Below are 5,446 nucleotides of genomic sequence, written 5' to 3'. Positions count from 1 at the left end.
TCCGTCCGAAAAGTACTTTCGGGGACTAGACGACCGATTGATCTCGTGCGGTTTCGCTATTCGATCATTTGAAGAGAACAAAAAGATATATGGGGCGACCGACAAACGGTTTTCCGTAGAACCAGACTCGCGATTGCGTTGACACACACACATCATAGCCACACCAATAGAAGAGTTTTAGGACGGTAACCCGGGTGGGGTGTTCTTTACTCAGAATATGTGCAACATCGGATCTATATAGCCATCGATACAATTCGTACACAAATGTGTCGTACGAAGAGAGAGACTTTTTTTCCTCTGGCAACATAACGGTAAGAGACATCCTTCCACACTCATAGGTTCCACTCCCTGGGGCTATGATATATATATATACATATAAATTCAAATTCGAAGCAACGGTCACAATTCTACTCTATATTTTTGCGGGTTATGTGTTCTTTCGTTCAATTTCTTTCATGCGTTCGTTCGATCTCTGTACACAGTCTTCACATAGGACAGACTCGTGTAGTACGCTTTCGTGGGTTAAACCCATCTCGTTTCATTTCAGGCGACGTCGGGAGCGCGTTGAAAATGTACCAGTGAAATCTCGATAGTTCTACGGATACGAATCGTCCCGAAAAAGATTTTGTCACCGCTTCGAAGCGGTGTTTCAGACGGGCGGACGTATATAAAACATATACGACACACGACACCGCCTTCCACACTCACGCTAGTTCGAACACGATTTCCATCTCTCTCGAAGACTGTTAGACGTACGTAAAATTTCTCAATATTCATAGGACCGCGACAAACGCCGACGAAGCGCCCATCATTCGCTCGTACGTATATAGGCAACAAGTGCCATCAACGCAAGCAGTTTATAAGTACGTAAACGACCCTCAGCCAGGCGTGGTCCAGGAATTGTATCCGTGGACCGCAATGTGCGTTCGAAATGTCGATGTTCATGTGTCCTGCAGTTCACACGTTGACGCGCAATTAGCTGCGTTCTTCATCGACCCACGAGCCAAGTGATCCACCGTTCAGGGTAATTTTTCCCTTTTATTCTCTCATATATATAATGTGTATTTGCTATCCACCACATTTTTGTGTTATATTTCGGAACAAGCCGATACCCGAAGAGCTCCAACCAGCGCGCGAAGGAGATTCGGGAGTCGTCGTACAACGACATAATTGTCCCTTAAAGAACGAGATATTTCCGTCGAAACCATATATATATGTACGAGCAAATCCAAAACCACTGTTTTCTTGCAAGTTCGACGGTCGGAGCGAATAGAACATTGAAAAGCCTTCTATCGAAGAAACACAGAGAGTATATCACCTCCAAAAACGACGGGGATATGGATATTCAAACTGGACAATTATCAACCCGATACTGGATTCGAAAAGTTTCTCTCTCCTTTCGTCGTTATTTACACCGGACGGACTCACGGCCGGCTCTAGCTGGGTGTCATATATATATACGTCCCACGCTCATGCTGCCACTAGCGCGCAACAGAGTAGGGTGTCAATGACAACGACACAGCATTGAAACGAGCTACACAAGCCGGTCTCTCTTGATACCAATGTAAACGAGCATTAAGTTATCTTCAGACTGCCCGATATTTTCGTCCTTTGGACTTTCCCAACGATTCCTTTTTTTCTTTTTTTTTTTACACCACAGCGAAGACTTGAGGAAGCGTGATTAGCACGCTCGCATCCCTCCCTGTCCTACTACAACTGTGTGTGTGTGTGTGTGTAAAGAAAGAAAAAAGAATACATTGGCTTTCTCTCTATCGAGAAGATGGCCTACGCAACGCAGATCAAAGGCCTAATACGTGTAATATAATACGCGTCTGGCCGTGTATAAATCACGCACGAATGATCTGGTCGGGCCCAACTCTTCTCGTACGCTTATTTTTCCGTGTTGAGGCACTATCATAAAATCACACAAACCCCAACACGTGTGTGTCTTGGAAGGAAGATGGCCTACGCAACGCAGATCAAAGGCCTAATACGTGTAGTACACACGTCTGCCGTGTAAATCACGCACGAATGATCTGGTCGGGCCCAACTCTTCTCCACCACACCACATCCCAACTTTGTACATTTTTATATATTTTTGTGCGTTGGGGCACCTTCATAATCACAAACCCCAACAACACATATATCTCTCTCTCTTTGAAAGATTTGTTGTGGCCTACGCAACGCAGATCAAAGGCCTAATACGTGTAGTACACACGTCTGGCCGTGTAAATCACGCACGAATGATCTGGCGGGCTCAACAATATCTTTTTTTTTTATATGAATTCTTATCCACAAACTAATCGAATTCATTTTCTCTCCTCCTCTCCTCTCTCTTTGAGATATATTGGAACATTGTAATGATCCTTCCGCAGGTTCACCTACGGAAACCTTGTTACGACTTTTACTTCCTCTAAATAATCAAGTTTGGTCATCTTCCCGGCATCATCGGCAATGCCGAAACATTGCCGCGCACCAGTCCGAAGACCTCACTAAATCATTCAATCGGTAGTAGCGACGGGCGGTGTGTACAAAGGGCAGGGACGTAATCAACGCGAGCTTATGACTCGCGCTTACTGGGAATTCCTCGTTCATGGGGAATAATTGCAAGCCCCAATCCCTAGCACGAAGGAGGTTCAGCGGGTTACCCGGGCCTTTCGGCCAGGGAACACACGCTGATTCCTTCAGTGTAGCGCGCGTGCGGCCCAGAACATCTAAGGGCATCACAGACCTGTTATTGCTCAATCTCGTGCGGCTAGAAGCCGCCTGTCCCTCTAAGAAGATTTGTTTGTACGTTGGTAGTAAAAACCCCACCGGCAGAAGCCGAGAGCCTTCGAGATACCATAATTACGTCTATTTAGCAGGCTAGAGTCTCGTTCGTTATCGGAATTAACCAGACAAATCGCTCCACCAACTAAGAACGGCCATGCACCACCACCCACCGAATCAAGAAAGAGCTATCAATCTGTCAATCCTTCCGGTGTCCGGGCCTGGTGAGGTTTCCCGTGTTGAGTCAAATTAAGCCGCAGGCTCCACTCCTGGTGGTGCCCTTCCGTCAATTCCTTTAAGTTTCAGCTTTGCAACCATACTTCCCCCGGAACCCAAAAGCTTTGGTTTCCCGGAAGCTGCCCGCCGAGTCATCGTAGGAACTTCGGCGGATCGCTAGCTGGCATCGTTTATGGTTAGAACTAGGGCGGTATCTGATCGCCTTCGAACCTCTAACTTTCGTTCTTGATTAATGAAAACATTTTTGGCAAATGCTTTCGCTTCTGTCCGTCTTGCGACGATCCAAGAATTTCACCTCTAACGTCGCAATACGAATGCCCCCATCTGTCCCTATTAATCATTACCTCGGGGTTCCGAAAACCAACAAAATAGAACCGAGGTCCTATTCCATTATTCCATGCACACAGTATTCAGGCGAAGGTAGCCTGCTTTGAGCACTCTAATTTGTTCAAAGTAAACGTACCGGCCCACCTCGACACTCAGTGAAGAGCACCGCGATGGGATATTAGTTGGACCGCCCCGTGAAGAGCAAAGCCCACCGGTAGGACGTACCACATAATGCCAGTTAAACACCGCGAGCGATGAACCGACACTGTGACACACAGATTCAACTACGAGCTTTTTAACCGCAACAACTTTAATATACGCTATTGGAGCTGGAATTACCGCGGCTGCTGGCACCAGACTTGCCCTCCAATGGATCCTCGTTAAAGGATTTAAAGTGTACTCATTCCGATTACGGGGCCTCGGATGAGTCCCGTATCGTTATTTTTCGTCACTACCTCCCCGTGCCGGGAGTGGGTAATTTGCGCGCCTGCTGCCTTCCTTGGATGTGGTAGCCGTTTCTCAGGCTCCCTCTCCGGAATCGAACCCTGATTCCCCGTTACCCGTTACAACCATGGTAGGCGCAGAACCTACCATCGACAGTTGATAAGGCAGACATTTGAAAGATGCGTCGCCGGTGCTATAAGACCATGCGATCAGCACAAAGTTATTCAGAGTCACCAAAGCAAACGATGGACGAGTGTAAACACCCGCCACCGATTGGTTTTGATCTAATAAAAGCGTTCCTACCATCTCTGGTCGGAACTCTGTTTTGCATGTATTAGCTCTAGAATTACCACAGTTATCCAAGTAAATTTTAGTACGATCTAAGAAACCATAACTGATTTAATGAGCCATTCGCGGTTTCACCTTAATACGGCATGTACTGAGACATGCATGGCTTAATCTTTGAGACAAGCATATGACTACTGGCAGGATCAACCAGGGAACTATACAATATGTATATATAAAATGGACAAAATTTAAATCCTTTTCCATCGTCGCCTGTTTCATATATATATGTCAGGTCGACACACCACTTTTCTCTTTCAAATATGTACAAGTTTTGCCACATTCCGCGCTTGTAACATATCTTCTTTAACGCTCAATTTCTTTCATTTTTCTACCATACAGATATTTTACCGTACGCCCAAAAACGTACGTATTATATTTTTGTTCTATCGTAAAATCACATTTTTCTACGTACGCCAGCTTCGTACGTTTCTATCTTTGCCTTCATAAAATCACAAGATAATTTTATCTTCAAGAGTCTCGCTATTAACATCTTGTAAGATAAATGTACGTCCCAGCTAAAACGTACAAATACTTCAAGTTAAGTAATAATATATCATCGCTATTGACAAATTTTTAAGATCCAAGACACAGTTCTCTCTATATGTTTTAATATTTTTTATGTACTCAAATATATTCAAAGGAAAAAGTACATGGGTGATGCCATAGTCGTGGAAGCGCGTACGCTCACGCTGATCTTCTGACCGCCGGAAGCACGAAACCTCTGATCTGGGCAAAATCGGCAAGCCGAGGAAGAACGGACAGGACACATGCTGGACTGGCGAGAAAGCGTGTTCTTCCGCTCGCGCTAGGCATTTCGATTTCTGACACCTCTTGATTTAAAAAATCAGTTTTTTGATAGTTTTCTCTCTCCACTGGGCTATTCATTTTAGCCACAGTTTTCAATTGGTACGATTTGCTTCCAAATCTTACAGATGCATTTTAAAAAATTTTTCCATCGCTCGGACAGAAGAGTCGATTGCTCAGTGAGTACGAGTATACATACAAAGTGCATACGGGTAACCAACCCCGTAGGGCTTGCCACATATGGGCCATTCGGTCAAAGACACCGACCCGTGGCCACGCTGTGTGGAGAAAAGTCCGTAACGTAAACGGCACGAAACAGTCAGGACTGAAGCCCCGAAGGAGCTCTGAGACAGCTTCTCGACCGAGATCGTAGAATTGGCCCAAAACCCGCTCTGCTCCGTCCGCCTCGCACGGACCGTGTATCTCTTATAGATACCGAACGGCCGGCAAGGACGCCGGCGCCGCCGGCCGAATAGCACGCGCGCTTACGAGTGTAAACCGCCGCGGCAACAGACCG

The 5,446-nt window shown here is 45.9% G+C and overlaps 2 non-coding genes across 2 annotated transcripts; both read right to left on the bottom strand.

Annotated features, from left to right (window-relative positions):
• Nucleotides 1-872: 872 nt before the first annotated feature.
• Nucleotides 873-1,027, bottom strand: LOC143262504 (5.8S ribosomal RNA). Its single transcript, XR_013036293.1, has one exon. It is a non-coding gene; the product is annotated as a 5.8S ribosomal RNA (ribosomal RNA).
• Nucleotides 1,028-2,358: 1,331 nt separating this feature from the next.
• Nucleotides 2,359-4,279, bottom strand: LOC143262519 (small subunit ribosomal RNA). Its single transcript, XR_013036308.1, has one exon. It is a non-coding gene; the product is annotated as a small subunit ribosomal RNA (ribosomal RNA).
• Nucleotides 4,280-5,446: the final 1,167 nt, after the last annotated feature.

This window comes from Megalopta genalis, unplaced genomic scaffold (genome assembly GCF_051020955.1).
Source record: "Megalopta genalis isolate 19385.01 unplaced genomic scaffold, iyMegGena1_principal scaffold0139, whole genome shotgun sequence".
NCBI lineage: Eukaryota > Metazoa > Arthropoda > Insecta > Hymenoptera > Halictidae > Megalopta > Megalopta genalis.
Note: the sequence above shows the minus strand (reverse complement) of the source record. Positions and strands in the feature narration are given on the sequence as shown.